Source organism: Gavialis gangeticus, unplaced genomic scaffold (genome assembly GCF_001723915.1).
Source record: "Gavialis gangeticus isolate Ggan-Ray unplaced genomic scaffold, GavGan_comp1, whole genome shotgun sequence".
NCBI lineage: Eukaryota > Metazoa > Chordata > Crocodylia > Gavialidae > Gavialis > Gavialis gangeticus.
The window spans coordinates 23,930,360-23,949,586 of NW_017729000.1; the positions used below are offsets into that span (position 1 = coordinate 23,930,360).

General features: G+C 47.2%; 1 long non-coding RNA gene across 1 annotated transcript; it reads right to left on the reverse strand.

Moving 5' to 3' along the window:
* Positions 1–135: 135 nt before the first annotated feature.
* On the reverse strand, positions 136–19,185 carry LOC109290050. Its single transcript, XR_002095502.1, has 3 exons — positions 19,041–19,185; positions 9,321–9,328; positions 136–146 (listed from the first exon to the last, which is right to left on the reverse strand). It is a non-coding gene; the product is annotated as an uncharacterized LOC109290050 (long non-coding RNA).
* Between the last annotated feature and the right edge of the window lie 42 nt (positions 19,186–19,227).

Genomic DNA, 19,227 nt, shown 5'->3' on the forward strand with positions numbered 1-19,227 from the left:
GATCTGGCCTACACTTGCAATTCTTCCTTTGGTGTTCTGCAAGTGAGGTTACCTCCAAATTGGGACTGTAGGTTACAGTTTTTATTGGGTGAGTTGCTGTCTTGGGCCCCCTCCTACCCAAACCTGTCACTACTCCCAGATTTGGGCTCGGATCTTTTACCCAACAGATTCCTTTCCTGGGTCTTCTTTGGGAAAGTTTCCATACCACTGATGTGACCTCTTGCCAACCCCTTTCCACAAGTCCCTAGGTTTCAATCTCTCGAAACATTTACCTAAGGGTCGCTTTTAGGTTAACTTTGCTAAAGGCCTCTAGAGATAAAATTCAAAAACCAAGACATTCAGCACGTTTGCTGCGAGGCCTCTAAAGATAAAATTCAAAATCAAGACATTCACCACATACGCAAAAACAAGCAATGACCCTAGATAAAAAGATGAACCTTGCCTTTTTTTCTAAACTGGCTAATGGGTATTTATTACAAGCATTCAGACTATTACATTCAGGAGAAGACAGCCTGTCCAGTGACCAGAGAGAGGACCTCCACACCCACACACTCACACACAACATACACACACACTCAACCTCAAGCCAAAGAAAGGTTTCAGACAATGTTTCCAACTGCCCTCCAAGGAGGTTTCTCCCCTCCAGATACCTTCAGCCCTTTCCATGGGAACCAGCTCCTTCCCCACTGGTTCATTTAAAAGCTGTCATATCTCTTAAACTAATTTGATTCTCTAGCCCCAGGAGGCTAAAGAGCACAGATGGATTATCAATGACAGGAAGACCTGATGTGCCCATGCAAAAAACTGCTAGCACAGGAAATTATCCCTTATCCATGAAGGAAATGGGTTCCTCCAAATCTCCTCACTGGTGCTGAAGTATCATGGTGTCATACCTTCATAATGAGATCTTTGGCTCATGGTGCTCTGGGCCCAAGGAGCTCAACTGTCTGTCAGTATCATGCTTCTTGTTTTACAGAGAGGGTAAAGAGACCTGGTTGAGGTCCCTCAGAGAAAAAGTCTTCATTGACCATTGTACTTTCATTTGCCTGGAGGTTGAAGTTAGCCCAGGCTGGAGACGGCACTCACAGCACAGTGTGTAACAACAGGGCTGAGCCCGCACAAGCTGAGTTGCAATGTTCTGCCTGTCGGGCAACTCGTACCCCAGTACAAGGGTCTCCACCTTGCAGACAGACAGACACAGACACTTGCTTTCCAAGGCAGGGAGAGATCTGGGGTGCGTTTTTTTTCAGGCTGATTTGGAATGAGAGCACAGAAAAGAAAACAACTTCCACTAGCCTTGGCCTGAATAACCAGAGCATCTAGAAGTTAAATAGGCAGCCAAGTCCTTCACTATCCTCCCTTGATAGCCTTTGCCCTGCCTTTTTCCTGGCACTATCTTCTCCCCTTTCTTTGAGAAGCTCACAGAGGTAACAGCCAATAGTTGCATGGCCCTCCAGTTCAGGCCATGGATTTCTCTGAAGAGTGTACAGAAAACAAACCAAGTCTTCAGACTGTGCCAAACACAGAGAGCAGCTGTCCTGCCAGGGCATGGAGGGGATCCTCCAGAAAAGCTGAGTGTTTGGGGGAGGGGAAGGAAAGGCACTATTTACAATAGCATCTGGCTCTGGGATTTGCCTTTGTTCTGATCATATTTATTTTTGTACCAGCCAAGGCCTCTCACCCTTGTTTGAAGGCAATGGAAAGGAAAGAGCTTGTTTCCCTCAATTGCACAGGAACTGCACCTCTGATCTGGCACAGGGAGCATTTCAGGATGCTTGAGAGAGCCTGGGCTGTGCCTGTGCGGCTGCCCGAGATGACCGCCTTTAGCCTGTGGGGCAGGAAATATTAATGAGCTGCTAATTATTGCTAAGGTTCCTCTCACGCACTAGGGAGGGGAGGCTCTTGGTCGCAACTGGTATGTCTGAAACGACACATTTCTCTGCTGCTGCTTCTGTTCTCCCTAGGCCACGGTGCTCTGCACTCCACGATACAGGCACAGCTTCCATCTGGGCCCCTCACACCCCATTGTCGTTTGTTAAGGTGAGACATTAATCTCCATTTTGAACAGTACAGCTACTATAGCCACCCTCAAGAAACATGCCAATAGGGGATGGAGGGGTATTTTGTTTTGGACACTAAATGAAGTGTCCAAATAGATGAAGCCTGATGGAAAAAGTAAGGATGGAGAAGCATTGCTCAGGCAGAGTCAGCAGATCAGACTGGGGCAGCGAGGCTGCTGCCAGGCCATTTGTATGGGCCGCTCGCCTCCTGGGGGACCAAGGTTATAGAATGAGCCAGCGTCACAGCCACTGAATTCTTCCACGATACCGTGTGAGAAATCCCAAACCTGGCAAAATCCAGGGGAGCGTGAGAGGGAACAGTTTTGTTCTAGTTTCCTCAAGCCAAGCATTCCTGAGGGGAGCGTTTGCACTGATGTTTTCTATGGCTTTGCTTCTGTGGGACCTATTGCTCAGCACCTCCAAAGGTCAGTTCCCTGGTGTGGTGCAGACTTCTTGGATGGGCAGGAAGGAAGTCGTTTCATAGCCTCCTTGTTTTGCTTTTTGCTGTCTGCTGGTTTCTTAACCTTCTCAAAGCTATTAGACTAGATCCATAGTTCCCAGTGTTTTCAGGCTTGAGGCACCCCTCAATAGGCTCAAGGCACCTCTCAGAAAATGCCAGCTGTGGTGAAGCACCAGTGGGGTACTTGCCACTCTGGGGCAGTTACAAGCTCGGCGGGAGCTTGCTTGCAGAGCAGTGGGGAAAAGCCACCTCCAGGAACTATTTTAAGGGGGAAGGTGCATGTCAAAGCACTCACAGTGCTCTGCCATTTTAAGATCTGGGCGAGGCTGCAGGCAGGTGTAGCCCCATCTTGACGAGTGGCCATCTAAGACTCAGCCCAGCAGGACCAGGGGCAGCAATTGCTGCCTGGTGCTGAGGGAAGCAACGTCTCCCAGACGGGCTCTGAGAACAACTAGGAGCTAAGGGCAGGAGCTATGGGGATGGCTTGGAGCATGGTCCTGGGCATGACCTAAAACATAGGGAGGCCTGGTAGTCCTGCCTGTGGTAGGGCAGGGCCAGGAAATGCCAGGTTCAAGGACCATCCCAAAGGTGGGTCAGGATGCCTTAATAATCCCTGCCCCCACCACCTGGTGAGTTACATGATTACACCGGAGAGAGAGTGAGTAGTGGGGCCAAGGATGTCCATAGAGGACACCTGAGCCCATTGGGGGTGCAAGACACAAAGGGGAGTAGTGAAGGCCAGGTTAGCTTTGAGAAGCACCTGAGCCTGAAAGGGTGGAAGACCCTGTAAGGCAAGCAGTTGAGGCCCCAGTGAGAGGGCAATTTGCAGGCCAGGCATGCCAATAAGTGGCACCTGAGTCTGTGGAGGTGTTTGACCACAGACCCCAGAGTACGGGGCGGGGTAGAGAGTGGCGGTGGTGAAGACCAGTGAGTGAGGGGCATGATTTGGGGCCCTGAGGGCAGGGGCTTAAGTGGAGGCCCTGCTAGCATGGGGCCCTAAGTTAGGTCCAGGTGAGCTTTTGGGCATCTAAGGCCACAGGAGGACCAGAGGCTGGTTGGAGGGTGGCAGAGGAGGAGCCGCGAGGAGAACAGGGGACAAGCCATCAGCCCCGTGATGGAGAGCAGCCAGGGGAGTTACCTGGTTACGAGACCAGAGGCATAGTCAGCACAGCATTTAGTTAACCTCCTAGTGCTCACTCAGATAGCACTGGGTAGCAGGAGATGCCCAAAAGGCTGCGCGCTTGCTGACCGGGGAGTGAAAAGTAGCAAGCCTGTGGACCCTCCAGGTGAGGGAAGGTTGAATATGGTCCCCGGGAGAGAAGGGACAGTATGTGTGAGGCCCAGGAGGGGGTGGATGAAAAAGACCGCGTGAGAGCCAGTGGAGAGTGAGAGGTCTCTGTGAAATGGAGGCAGTATGAGTATGGCCCTAGCAGGGCAGAGCGAATGAGGCTGAAGGCTGTGACAAGTTGGGCCTGGCCTCAGGCCAGAGCTTAGCACTGCTGTGACCAACATCTGTGATGCTTGGGATGCAGTGCAGGGGTGGTTGGAGCTGCATACATAAGCCCAGGAGAACAGGGCAGTTAATGGGTAAACTCCAGCCTAATTAAGATCATAATTACTTAAGAGCAAGGCATGGCAGGAAAGATAGGTGGGCAGCGTGCCCAGAGGCAGTGGGAGACCAGCACAGTGGCTGGCTGGGGAGCTCTCACATTTGCCACACCAGCTCTTAGTTTTCACTGGGCATGTCTACACATGCATTTACATCAGCTTAAATTTACTGTGCAGTAAGTGCGAACAGGATGGCGTCTACATGTGCAAGCATTAAAACGCATTAACACTGTGTTACTGTACAGTAACATGTCTACACATGCATTACAGCACAGTAACTAATCAGGCATGAATCTGACACATGCATGATGCGGGTATCAAATTTACACTCAAGTCGGTGTAAGTCACCATATTTACTGTTCAGTACAGGCATGCACATGTAGGCACGTGCCCGTACTGTACAGTAATTTCAGTTACTGCACAGTAAATGTGCATGTGTAGACACACCCACTCAGTTGTTAACTACAGAAAAATATTAGAGCAGTTCTTCAGTTGTAAAGAATTCTGAAAAAACCACAACAATGGTTTGAACATAATGGATTCCTATTTGAAATCTCTGGATTTATCTTGTGAACCACCTTAACACACCTAACAATGCTAACATTGTGTAGCACCTCACAGCATCCTTGAAAGGATGTCAAGGCACTCCAAGGTGCCACTGCAGTACATCTTGGCTGTGAACACTGAATTCGATGGCATTCCTATAGTGGGCACTATAATGTGACAGGAGGAATCTACCATCGAGGAACCTGCAGAACTCTGCTACCAGACAGCACTGAATGACAGAGGACATAGAGCAGGAAAAATGATGCTTGAATGTTGCGTTGTCTTGTCTTTCACCTTCACACCTGAGCACTGAATGTGGTTTCAAAAGCAAGCCATCTCCTGCCAGCATGAGAAATAAGAAACTCAGAATACTGCAAGAGGCAAACAAAAGCAAACAGCATTCACAGCTGCAGACCAGATTCCAGTCTCCAAGCAATCGGACTTGAAAGGGGATGTGTTTAGCAATTGGACACTCTTTAGATCACAATGGGGAAACTACACAATTGCTACTAAGCTGGACAAAAAGGAGAACAAACTAGGAGGTTTGCTCCACTATTATCTGTAATGGGCAATGAGCCACATGTACCTACAGCATGTGGCAAGGGCAGCAGCAGACAAAAGAGAGCCCATATAAAATCTTAGAAGCACTTCAAAAGCATTTTTGACTATTATAAGTCTTAAATGAAAGGTAGTTTATCAGCAATTGCAATCAAGTGGCCGGAGAAACAACAGATCTGTACACTGCCCAACTGCTCAAAATAGCTGGTGTGTGTGATGATCATCATAGAATAAGTGAATCACAAGTAGGACAATTTAATTTCCAACCGCAAATACACAGCACTTCAGAACAACAGAAGAGTGTGCGCTAACTCTGCCTGTGAGCAACACTTCAGTGAGAGAAAGTTCTGTAGGATGAAGAATCTATGGACAGATGAGAGACATAGGTTAAGAGCTCATCTTGAACTGTGTTCAAGTGAGGTACCAAAAGTCATGCCAACATTTCCATGAATTCATCCCCATAACAAAGAACCTCTCAACAACAGCAAAGAATAGCAAAACCACACCTTTAAAAGCAATACTTCACCTACTACACTACACATACTACATTTTAAGAGCTCAGATGATGGTTATTTACCATTATTATTGGATTATGCATGTGTTATCACAAAGGTTAATAGAGAACATTTTGCTACGTTTTGTCCCTATTTCAGCAAGCAAAAAGGTGGCCACCTTACTACCAAGAGCAATAGACATGTGTAAAGGTAGTGAGTGAGTTCACATCCAAATACAGAGAAGGAAACATGTGGAGCAATTGTAAAGATCATTCACCAACTAGCAATGGGGAAGCACAAAAGTACAAGGAAAAACAAAGCAAAATTCATGCAAAAGTAAATCCACCAATTAAAAGCAGAGAAAGACAAAATGCAAAGGAAGAGTGATGAGTGTTGTGGAGAAATACTGACAAGAAGCTTTATACATTGGTCGTGTACCATAGTGTTACAAGAGAAATCATTATGCCAAAGCTTGCAAGCAAGAAAAAATAAAGAAACATATGCACCATAGCAGTTATTCAAAGGGCAAAATTTTGCATGGATGTGGCAGTGATCCAGTTCATAGTACCAAAATAAATGAGGACTTGGACTAACACCAGTTGTAAATGCAAGGCAGCAGCACACAAGCCTACATGAATCTGAACACCAAACAGAAAGTGATATCAGTGAGGGTATAACGGACATACTCCTAAGATAATTTATTGTGGAAATTCATATAGACTAAAATTTCAGATAGTACAGGCAAGACGGGAGCTGCTGCTTTCAACTAAAATAAGTGCATTTATTTATGCCAAACCTTGGTCAAACTGTTCATACAATGGAGACACAAGCCAAATATTCAAAGTGGACAATGCACTGTGGCATTAATTTACCAATGCTACTAAAAAAATACAAATAAATGTATTTGAATGACTAGAAAGTCTTCCAGGAATGTTATACATGGAAGAAATTATTCCACCATTGTAACATCCACTGCACACTGGATCACATTTAAGGGAAAAAATAATTGGAGCTATATAACTAATGAAGACAGGCGGCATTGTTGTTACAGACACAGGCTACAAGTTGGATAAACAGCATGGGAGACATAAGCCAGGCAAGCTGTGCATTTATATAGATTCAAGCAATTTAAAGAAAGCACTAAAAGGGTCATACCAAATGCCTACAACTGAAAAAAAAATACTTGTGTTAGCAAAAACAAAAATATTCACCATACTATTGCTACATTTTGGGCACTAACAGTTGGCTATGAATTTAGGATAAAGCTTACAGGAGAAAGATACCAGTATTACCTGCAAGTCTTACCACCAAGAATAATTGGGACCAGAATCATAGCTGCTACATTGTGCTATGTATCTGCAGAAAAACAGCATAAGGACATTGTGTTGTATCACAACCATGACCTCACCTGTACTCAAGAACAATCCTAAACAGTGAACCTAAAAAGGAGTAAAAGAAAGGTGAAATTGTGATTGACTTCAATACCATACAATACTTGCTGGGCTCCTAAGGGTCATAGCCTTTCCTCCAAGGCATGAAAGAAATACAGCAGACACCTAACAGATTAAATAATTTCAGGGAATATTAAGGTCTGAGGAAATTTCCTCCATATATGGCTTCTTATCCAGAGCAACCCTGCTGCATGAAAATACAGCAGCTAAGGAAGATGATCTCCCAAACCTGCTATAAAAACAGAAAACAGAAACATAACACCAATCAAGCTGGTTATATGCCAGCTTATTCTTTCCAGGCAGGACCTGGAAAGAATAAGGGGCATGTGCATGCTTACTGCACAGTAAAAAGCCCTTAATTGTGATTAAATTTGTTACCAGCAAATGCAGGTAGCAAATTTAAGCATGATCAGTTAATGCACAGTAATGCACATGTAAATGTGACCCAGAAGCAAATTTGCTCCCAGGTCTGCCCAGCCAGTAGAGGGCCATCTTAAGGTCAATCTCAAGGCTACAGCTGGCTCAGGGCTGGGTTACCTCTATGACAGCCCCAGCCTGCAGGCTATGAAAGCCTGCAGATATTTTGTGCCCTGGGGCACACAACACAGGTAGCCTGAGGGTACTGCAGGCCTTATGTGTCCCCCTGGGCAGGCCACAGCCCTGGTGTACCTGTCTGCTGACACCTCAGCAGTGCTGCCTGGCACTCCCCTGCCTTGTGGCTGCCAGGACAGTGCCATTGGGGCCACCTGCATTCAGCTTCTGGCAGATCCACCTGAAGGCAGCTTCTGGTAGTAGGGCCAGTGCTACCTGCCTGCAGCATGCCCCCAGCAACCTGCCCTGTGCCTGCAGGTGCTGCAGGGCATAGCCTCTGCCACATGGCTGACTGTCTCATGCTGTGACCCTGTGCTGGGTGCTGCTGGCAGCTGCCTGGGGTCAGCAACACTAGGACAGCCACGCAGGGGCCCAGAGAGCTAGTGCAGGACCCAGCATGGCCTCATCTTCCCCATCCAGGCCCGGGACCATACGTGTGTGCACACCCATGCCCTCCACCCGGCACCCCAACTGCAGCCAGGAGGAGACTGGCAGCCTTGTGGTGCTGCACCAGTTTGAGTGGGGCAGGCACTTCAATGCCCACATTTATGAGGCCCTGTCAGGTGGGATGGGGAAGTGAGGGCATGACTGGTTGGCACAGCAGTGCTGCATAAAGGTCAGTGCCTGGTGGGTACAGTGGGTCACCATGAATGACCACAATCGGGAGCACAGGTGTGGTCATTACAGATCATTAAGTCTAGTCCCCCTGCATGGATCTGACTGGACACTGTAGCAACTATAGAAACTTGCGGGGATGGTAGCCTCTGCTGACAGTATGAAGCCTGCCAAGTTTCAAGAAGATCAGTGCAGGGGCTCAGGGGGAAATGCACCCCAAATTCTTGAAAGAAAACTTGTGTCATGCCTGTGTGTTACAACATGGGGGGTGAAAACTGCAGGGGTGGTGGCCCATTGTGAGGCCACAAAGCCTGACAAGTTTCAAGGAGATCAGTGCTGGGGTTTGAGAGGAATTGCACCCCAAATTCTTGAAAGCAAAACTCATGTCACGCATATGTGTTACAATACAGGGAGGTAAAAACTGCAGGGGTGGTAGCCCCTGGTGAGGCCACAAAGCCTGTCACATTTCAAGAAGATCAGTGCAGGCATTCAAGGGGAACCCTGCTTTCACCCTGCTGCGCCTTAACGCACACAGTGTCACCCATGTCACGAGTTTTGCTTGTCTGCAGCTTGAGGTGCAGTTCCCCCCCAAACCCCTGCACTTATCTTCTTGAAACTTGGCAGGATTCATGGCCTGAGCAGGGGCCACCACCCCTGCAGTTTTCAGCCCACTGCACCTTAACACACACAGGGTCATCTATGTCACAAGATTTGCCTGTCAGCAACATGAGGTGCAGTTCCTCCCAAACCCCTGCACTGATATTCTTGAAACTTGGCAGACTTTGTGGCCTCCCCAGGGGCCACCACCCCTACAGTTTCCACCCCCACCCCCCGTGGTGTAACACATACACGTGACAAGAATTTAGGGTACAGTTCCCCCCAAGCCCTTGCACCAATCATCTTGAAACTTGACAGGGTCCGTGCTCTTAGCAGAGACTACCACTCCTGCAAGTTTCATCCAAATCAGACAAAAAACAAGGAAGTTATAGATATTTAATTGATTCCCCATTATGCCCTATGGCCAGATCTCCGAGGTGGCTCCAAAGCTTCAGAGCCACTTCAGCCGGATCAAAGCAGGAACCCAGTCTGGAGCTCCGCATCTGATCACTGGTATCCGAAGTGACTGGATCTGAAGCCGGATCAAATAGCTGCCTGCTCACACAGGCCTACAAGCCAGCAAACAAACAAAGCAAGCCCATGAGACAGGGACAGCGTCTTCCCATAACACACAGCACTGCCCAAAGAACAATTCTTGTAGCCACAAAGGGAGGAGGGAAGAGAGAAATAATGATCTAAATCAGCAACCTATGGCCTATGGGCAGGATCTGACTGGCAAGGGCAAGAGGCTTCAGCACCATTTTGGCTACAGAAAGAGAACAGGAAATTCAACCTGCAAAAAAAGTTTTCCAGTCCATGTTTCACTAACAGAGTGCTAATCCCCAGATATCCAATCCAACCTGTGTTCCGTGTTCTGCATTTTATTGTGTACTGACCTCCTTCTTCCCCTTCATGTCCCTCACCATGGCCTCTGGTCACTATCACAGCTGAATTTGTAAAATCATGGAAGGCTTGTCATGCTTCACAATAGCACATTTTTGTTCTGAAGCTTCATTAGAGGGGCAAGAGAGCAGCCCTCTGCACAGAGTAGGATCTGCTGGAGCAGCCAGCAAGGAATGGTATCCCACAGTACTGGCCAAGTTGCAAACTGTGACCCACGCTAATAAAAGGTTGTGGACCCCTGGCAGTAGTCAATGACATGGTGCATCCTCATACAGTGACAGCAAGCACTGCAAATTCAGCAAAATGGTATAGCAATATGGCAAGTGACACAAACCGTTTCAACCTGAGAGATCATATTAAGGTGCTGGGCTTTACCCTTTGGGTTTGGGCATGCCACGTTGAGCCCCAGTTTTTAGGCCTGGTGCTTCAGTTGGGACACCTGGAGTGTGTGTGAGGAAGGGGTTTTCAGAAAAGCTTAGTGCCAGCCTCACTGCTCCCACCAAAGTCAATGAAGAGCTTAAGAAAACTGACTTGCAGAGATAGGGTAATTTTTTTGGTCCAAATAAACATTGTGCTCACATTTAAGGCCAGATTGAGACTCAGATACCCGATGCGCTTAAAGAGATTGGAGCTGGACCCTGGCAGCTGGCAACTGCTGGGGCAGGGGACAATATCCCAGCCCCTACTCTCATCTGTCATTTGAAGCGGAGGCTGGGAAGCAGGCAGCCGCCCCGGGGAAGGGACAGTTCGAATGCCCCTGCTGCCTGGGCTGACCAGGAGCAATTTGCTCCTGGTCAGCAATGTAACCATGCACTACTGTGCATTAGCTAACGTAGTAAATTTGCTATCTGTATTTACCAATATTAGAAAACTGCACATTAGCTTATTTTAAGGCGCAGTGCTGCTGCACAAAGTTACCTAATGATGCTTTACTACACAGTAGATTAGTCTACTGTACAGTAAAGCATCTTGTATAGATGCACCCACTACATGGGAAAGCTATTACCTGGAGAATCTTGTGTGTATTCCCCCCTGGATTACATCCCAAAGCAAATTGGCACCCTTGCCACCTACTGGCCATGCTCTGTAATATCAGCAACTCTAGACAGTTTGAGTGAGCTCCTTATCACCGACCAAATTTTTTGTGGAGTAAAATGCAGGGTAAGTTCCTCCATAGTGATTGTATTGTGAATCTACTCCTTCTGTACGGAGTTCTAGTTGTTCCAACTGGAATTTGCCTAGGGGCTTTTAGGAAGTGCAAACGGCTTGCCGTTCTCTATGCAGGTATGTTTGCATATTTTGATGCGACTCCATCACTGCAGTGCCAAAGCACACAGAGCAGCAATTCTCAACGTTTTTAGACTCTGTACCCCCTTGTTTGATTCAGGGCACCCCACATAAAATGCCAGCTCTTTGTTTTCAATCATTTTTGGTGGAAAAATAATACAGCATCTTTTTTGCTGCAAAGAATTTAAGAAGACCACAACAGGTCAAAATGTTTTTGACACCAAAATTTCCTGTTTAAAATCTATGGGTTTATCTTGTGAATCCTGTGTCAGTGTTTGCACACCTAAGAGTGCTAATATCTCATGGCACCTGGCAGTACCCTTAAAAGGAACTAGAAATAACTAGAGCTGGTTGAAAAACAGGCGGGGAAAATGCCAGTCATTTACTGCTCTCGTTATGTTACAATGTGCCTTTCCTTTTTGAGAAGCTGCCTGGTGTTTGGGGTCCAGGTCCTTTGTTTCCATGCTGATCCCTGGATTGTCTCTCAACAGCCTTGTGGTATTTGAGCAGCAAGCCTTTTTTTCCTGTTTAACGTTATTAAGTAGCCTGGCAGGAATTGTTGGCACTTGGGCTGCTTCCTATGCTTGTCTCAATCACTCCTGAGAGGGGCGAATCCTGCTGCCAAACTTCCCGCCTGTGCTTCCCTCTTGGAGAAAGACAAGCTGCTGGGATCTCAGTGCATCATTCAGGAGTCAGGACAGCTGCAAGGCAAGTGGATTACTGAAGATTTCATAAGTGTCTTGCATCTCTGCACACCACAGCACCATCCTGTTCCTCCCTGGAGCTGGGGCCAGATAAAGATAGAATAGAGCAGCAGACTTTATTGGAGCCAAGGAAAAAGCAGCCTGAAATTAAGCTACTTGCTGCACAGTCGAGGTTTGGTACCAACAGGTGCATGGCACCCTACCTAGAACTGTGCTCCAGACAGTCTTCTCTGTTTATAAGGGACTAGATATTTCATGAAGTGTTTGCTGTTTCCCTACCCTGTTCTCTTCCTGTCCAAAACGACTTCCTATTTTATTTTCCCAGAGGCCTATCTTCTCATGTGGTCCTCAGTACCACAGTGACTCATTGTTTCCTTTGGAAGGTAAGAGGGAGCATATCCTTCTCATACAGGTGACTCTACCTAAATTTTAGCCCAGTCCCAGTACTATCCACCCAGAAAGGCTTCTCATCTGAGTCTGGAGGGGTATTGACTGGGGGTCATTTGTCCAGCATTTAGAGGTGTAAAGAGCATAGAGAAGTTGTTAGGATATGGGATCCCATTTTAACTCTACCTGGAATCCAGCTACTTTTGCAGTGCAGACATTAAATCACCATTAAATTCTGGTGGTCCTTGCAAGGAGGTGTTTGACCCCTCCAGGGCACAGGACATAGCTATAGGTACTTCTTTCATATCCCTCCATCCAACTCAGCTCAGCAGTACTAAATTCACTCTCTCAACTCAGTCACATTGCCATCAGTATTCCTCTCTTAAGTCTCTAGTCTCATTATGGTAAGATCCTTGGGGTAGGGACTTTCTTTTTAAAGTCTTATGTGCCCGAGACCTAACACAGCCAGAGCCATTCCTGCCTTTAGGTGCCTCTGCACTCCTGATCCATAAACCTCTTCAGTCAGTCTGTTAAGATGCATACCATTCACTTACAGTTTGGTTTGGTTCTGCCATCTGAACATGTTGAGTCAGGCAGAGATCCCCCTCCTCCTCCCCCCACACTATTTAAATGTATGCTAAAGGGCTGCAGTCACTAGACTTGAGACAGTACAGCCCAAGAAGAGAAGGTTTTATTTAAGCAATGTTATGTTTAGTGGCTCTTGGCTCCTAGTTGGTTTCCCACCATCCCTCTTTTACACACCACCTGTCATGCATATTTATCATCTCAGTTATAATGGAAAAAAACCACATTGCTGTGGAAATACATGTTTTTTTTAATCTAAATTGCCCAGTTTATATACTTCACACACCTCTGCTTAGCTGAACAGCTGGTGTTTACCAGTCTCCTCATTACTTCTTCACCCCAACTACGGGAGATGCTGTTGAAGAGCACCACACTCCTCCCAGATAATGCTGGCTGGGATTTATGTCCACGTCCCAGACTGTCTGTTCCCCCATATCCCTTGGGAAGCTTTCCCCAGAGCCATGCTGCCCTCTAGTCCTATCCAAAAGGAAAGCAAGCCAAGAAAGAAGCCAAAACACAATGTTTATTGGGACAGAGGAGTAATGTAATACCCCTGGATAGTCTCCAGCAGCATAACCCATGTGTGCATGTGAATCTGAGTGCTTCTGACTCAGACTGTTTCTAACAGCAAATGAAGGTGCCATTGAAACCCAGGCAGGTGAATCCAAGCAGAGGGTAATCTGGCAAGTATGGATAACAACAGTACCAGACTCTGGTGCAGACTAGCTGCTCAGGTAAGCACTCAGGAACCCCCTCAACTTTGTGTCACCAACATGGAGGTCTTTGCTGCCATGGCTTCACTATTATCAATTCCCAAGATTATGACTACTTTGGATAAAGTATTTTCTGTGCAGACATACTCCACATGCCTGTTTGGGCAGAGTGTATTGCTATTACCATCAAAGATGCCAGTTGTATTAGAAAAAGCCATTATACATTGGACTCAGAAGATATGGATGCCAGCACCCTCTTCCCTAATGTAGTGTCCATCCTATGAGCTCTTCTGTGATGTCTAAGTCCCTGATCCTTAGAGTGTCAAGGGTCTTTGTAAAGACAAACTTCCTCTCAGAAGGTTTGGATAACCTTGAGTCTGGGAAAGTGTTTTTGGCCAGTGCATGGAGAGAGTCTACAGTTATCTGCCAGGAGTGAACATGCTGGGTGGGAAGACTTGTCCATGCTTCCCAGGAACCAGGTCATGATGGCCATGCCAGGCCATGATGGTCTATGCTAGAGATAAAGTGGGCTCTGCAGCTGGATTTGACCAGACCTTCTAGAGTCTATTCTGTGACTTCTTTTCTCCTGATCGGTGTGGTGAAGGGATTGAGGGAAGCTCATCAGAGGGGGCATTAAAAGCTTCCCTTTCAACACCAGGTAGTGTTAAACCCAAGATGAATGTGTATTTCCACAAGCTAGAGGAACTTGTGGTCTTGCTCAGACTACTGGGCCACAGGCAGTAGTGTGTAACATTTGAGGTGCTCTTCTTCACAGAAGATGTGAAACGAACTCACTTCTGCGTGTCTCCAGAGAGCTATCCTCATGGGCAGCAAAGACCCAGAACTTCTTAAGAGTACTCCTCTGGTCCTGGCCAACATTTCATAATCACTGGAGGCCTAATCCAAACCCCCAGTGAAGTCAGAGGAAGGATGTTGGGGCTGGATCCTAGCAGGGTTCAGAGGACTAAGGATGGTTGTGAGCTATGCCTTAAGACCAAAATGTTTCTTGTATTCACCACCCTGCTGCCCCCCGCCCTCCAGTCACTGTATCCAGACTGGTTTCTAGAAGAGATGGTACCAGCCTGAACCCTGAATCTGCATATCACAGGCCCTTACTTCTCAAACAGGTAAATCCAGACTTCCCTAAAGTTAGGGCCTGGCTCCCAAACAGAGAGATTGGAAACCCCAAGGGAAGTCAGTGGGAGAAGTCAGGCTTGTAGCAGAAGTGGGTGTGTGATCCCAGAAAGTTTGGGAAACAATGTTTCAAATGGCTGGAAAGCAGCCACAATGCCAACTTTACGCAAGGGCTGAAAACTGAATTACTGGCTGTGTGTAGACTAAATGAGAGGTGTGTGTGCACGACACTTTAAAGCAGGCTAAATGCTTTTGCACCACTTTAATTGCACGCGCCGGTGGCGTATTGTGCATTAATTCCAGCCGCTGTAGGAAATTCGGCAGTGTAATGTGCTTTAAATGACTTGGGATGCAGCAAACTAAAGCTCCTTCAAGGGGGAGGGGCAGCTCCACAACTCTGCAGGAAGTCCTGCAGGCAGCCTGGCAGCAGCCTGGGAAAGCAGCTCTGCCCAAGAAAAGTGGCGAGCCTGATCCCCACCCCCCGAGCCTGCCTGGCTGCCTGAGCTGCATGGGGGCCTGGTGCTTCCCTCTGCAGCTGCAGTGCCCCCTGGGACTGCTTGAGCCAGGTGCCTGCAGGCAGGTGCTGCCTGGTGGGGGCACTGCTGCCATGGAGGGAAACTCTGCCCGCCCCCGCCATAGCCCAGGGACCGCTCCTCCCACCAGCAGCTCACCTCCCCACCTCGCCGGAGAGGCAGGTAAGTCGGGGGGAGGGTGTGCACAACGAGGGGGTTTAATCAGCCGTAAATTGAAGCAATGTTTTTTAAAACCCACTGCCTCAATTTAGGGCCCTCCAGTGACACACCCAATGACACTGAGCCACTTTCTTCCCTGCCTCAGGCAGGGTGTGGAAAAATAAATCTTCCATGGTAAGTGGCAGAGTTGGGAGCAGAAGGGAGGCCTGACTTCCAGCCCAGTTCCCTCTTCATGGTGCCCCTACTTGTCATTACTCTGATGAATGATCGTGCTGCTGCGCAGTGAAGGAATGTTTAAGGATGTTTGCTCATAATTATTATTCCTGTTTGCTGGGCACTCATCTTCCATAGGAAAGAGTGGTGTCTGTGTAAACCCAAACAATACCAGCTATCTCTGCATTTCTATTCATATCTTTATTTACCTTTTATTCAGGGGGATTTTTTTAAGGCTTGGGAAACTAGTTCTTAGGCTTGCATAAGTTAAGAGCTGTTCTTCTCATGGTGTTTACGCTATCCAAGAACTGCTATACATTGAAATCAAAGCTCCACGTATCCCACACCCATAAATAGTTCCTGAGGACATTTAAATGAAAGAAACATTTATTCAATTCATATAATGCTTAAGAAGGCTTGTAATAAAAGAGCAGAATAACTTATAAAACAGGAGAGTGACAAGAGAACAAAGCGATTTAAAAAGGAGCCAGAATATCAATATAAAACGTACCCCGCCCCCCTCAGTAATATCTCAGTGTGCTAGCTTTTGTTTCGGCACTGGTAGAAATCAGGAGTGATTCCATAAAAATGAATGGTGTTACACTAACATAAAAACAGAGCAAAATCAAACCCATGTCTGGAAACACAAGTATGAGACCAATGCTCCTATCTAGCAACTGCTGTTAGAGGAAGATTTCTATAGCACTTTTCTAAGTGCAGTAACTGGAGGAGCATGGAGCTGTTTGACAGTGTACCTTGCACCTTTCTAGCCATTTGCTGATGAGAGAATTGACTAATTTCCCTGAGGAGTGATTAGCCATCATGTACTGAATAGGGCTGGGATCCAAGCCCATAGCAGGGCAAGTTGATGGTTTCTTCTGGTAAGAAATTATTTAATCCAAACTTAATTTTTATGACATAGAGGGGGAAAAGACAACTTTTGGGGGGCCTAATTATGCCACTCTCGCCCCCATGCTCAAACCATGTGAGCCCTGTCTTGTCTCTGAGTGAGAGGCAACACTGTCCTCCTGATGGCCTTCCTCTCTGCTCCGAGCAATCCATCACTGCTTCATTGGGCCTCGTTGTGAAATGCATGCCTATACCCCATCCTTTCACGGTGACCTGACAGGAGGACACCATGGCAAAGGACTGTGACTGCAGCACTTCCCTGAACCTGGCGTATAGACATCCTTTCCACTGGTGTCTTCCTATATTGCAGTGGTGGATCTCCTATATTGCAGTGGAGGATGGCTTCCTCCACACTGGGTGGGACTTCCCCATTGATTCTCCCTGGTGGCTGAGCTAAGAATCCGCACTGAGCTCTGGAGGACTGGCCACCTCCACTGCTCAATGTGGCAGTCATGATGCATCTCATTGCCCATGATCCAGAGCTGATGGCCGGAGGAACACCATCCTCACAATCCCTTGGGCATGGGCCCAGGTGCTGGCATGGTAGCAGGTACACAGAGTCTATCCAGGGAGTGACTGTCCACTCCAAGTTTCACTTTATTTCCAAGTATTATTGAGTTTAATTATCCCTGGCCAGGATGACCTCACATCCCACTAGGAAGAGAGCCCAGATTTGTCAGGGGAAGAGGGAAAGGAAACAATTCTGCATGGGACATTCCCAAAAAGAGATTCTCTCTGTTTATTTACTTTTCCCAGGCAGCACAAATTTATTTGCTGTTAATTTAAAGGGGCCACAGAAGGTTAAAAAACAGGGGCCAGCTCTTCAGCCAGTGCCAACTCAGTCTCCATCCATTCCAGTGGAGTGACACTGAGTTAGACCCGCCTGGGAAATGGCTCTGTGTTTTAAACCAAACCATCTTCCACACCAGAGTTGTAAATAAGAGCTTAGATGATTGTCATTGAAAGGATTTTCAAGAAGAGGATTTACTCTTCACTAGGTTTTCCTCAATTTTGGCCCTAGAATTGACAATCAGATGGCGATATCTGGAAAGCTGGATTGAGGCCCACTTAGGACCGATGTCTAGCTCAATGCCCACCCCCCATGTCTATGGGTAAGGACAAGCAAGCAATTTACAGCAAGGTGAGCAGCGTGGAAGCTTACCACGGGTCAGCTGCTCCCTGGCAACAGGCAATGCTGCTGTGATTTAGCTTGCCCGTGCTGCCAGGTGGGTGGGGACACACAGGCAGCCCCTTTTAAAATGCTGTAGCTTGTTTGTCCACACTCTAACAGTGGAGTCTGAGCAATATCATAAAACAACAATAGTAGCAAAAAACACTGAGAGTGCCAGAGCCCTTCCTACCAGATGACACAAGAGCTGAGGTTTGCTATTGTGACTTCAGGACTAAATCTAGTCAAAAATAAACAAAAGGGCTGACCACTCGCACATCCCTCATCTTGAAGGACATTGATCTCCTCACCCTCTGTTGCCTTCTTGTTTGGTTTCCTCTTGCTCAAAGGTTGACATCGATTAACCCAAGAAATGCAGATCCAGAAAGCTGAGGCTGCAGAAGGAGTGATTTACCCTAAAGGAAGGCAGTCCACAGCCTCTGAGGTTCCTGTGTGAATGCTGTTTGTGCCTCTCCCATTTGGGGTGTTTTTTATCCTATGCTGTGCCTCTTGCTTGGGGCTTAACAGGCTGAAACCAAGGACAGAGAGTATCCTGACCAAGCAGGGCCTCTTTACCAAAGGATTTAATATTGCACTTTCACTGCTAGAGACATGTAAAGAGATGCTGATGTAAATATGAATCTGGTCCTATAATTCTTTGGGATGCTCCAACCTCCAGTGAGCCCCAAGATCTAAATACTGCATCATTTCAAGCACTTCTTGATGTCTGGGGACTTGCATTTCATTAGCTAGTCATCTAGGAGAGCTGTGATGTACTGGATAAGGAACCAAACTAAAACCATTTCCAACAGAGGTGATGTGTAGGAGGTGCCCGCCCCCACACTGCCAACAGTGCCGGTGGAGTCTGCAGGAGCTCCACACTTACCACCAACGGGCTCCCACCACCACCACCATGCTCCCAACACCAGCATGGCTGTGACCCCCCCCAGCCGCCAGGGGCATGTGCTGTTCATGATTTCCAATGACCATCAGAGAGTCTCAAGCCCTATATTTTTGTGCAATAAGCCTAGAGAGCTCTGGATCCTTCTTTATTGGCCCAGTGATGTTGACTAGTAGAATTTCTTTGCCATGAATAAACACCTGAATAAAAACCTTTCTTCTTCACTGGTCTCATGCACCTTCAATGTGTACCTAATATTATTGTTAACACTGCCAGACTCCAACAAGAACAGCTGCAGAAAGGGATCTTGGAGTCACTATTGACTCCAAGATGAACGTAAGTCATCAATGTGACAAAGTGATCAGTAAAGCTCACTGCACTTTATCATGCATTATCAGGTGCATGACAAACAGGTCCAAAGTCAGGCTGCAATTGAAGTGTGGCTCCAAAACTGGACACAGTACTTCAAGAGGGATGTGGACAACCTCAAGAGTGTTCAGAGGACGGCCACTTGCATGGTTAGGAGACTGCAGGCAAAACCTTGTGAGGAGAGATTTAGGGCCCTAGATCTCTTCAGCCTCTGCAAGAGAAAGTTGAGAGGTGATCTTGTGGCCTGTGGCAGGACGTGACCTAGGGGTGCCGTGATCTCCC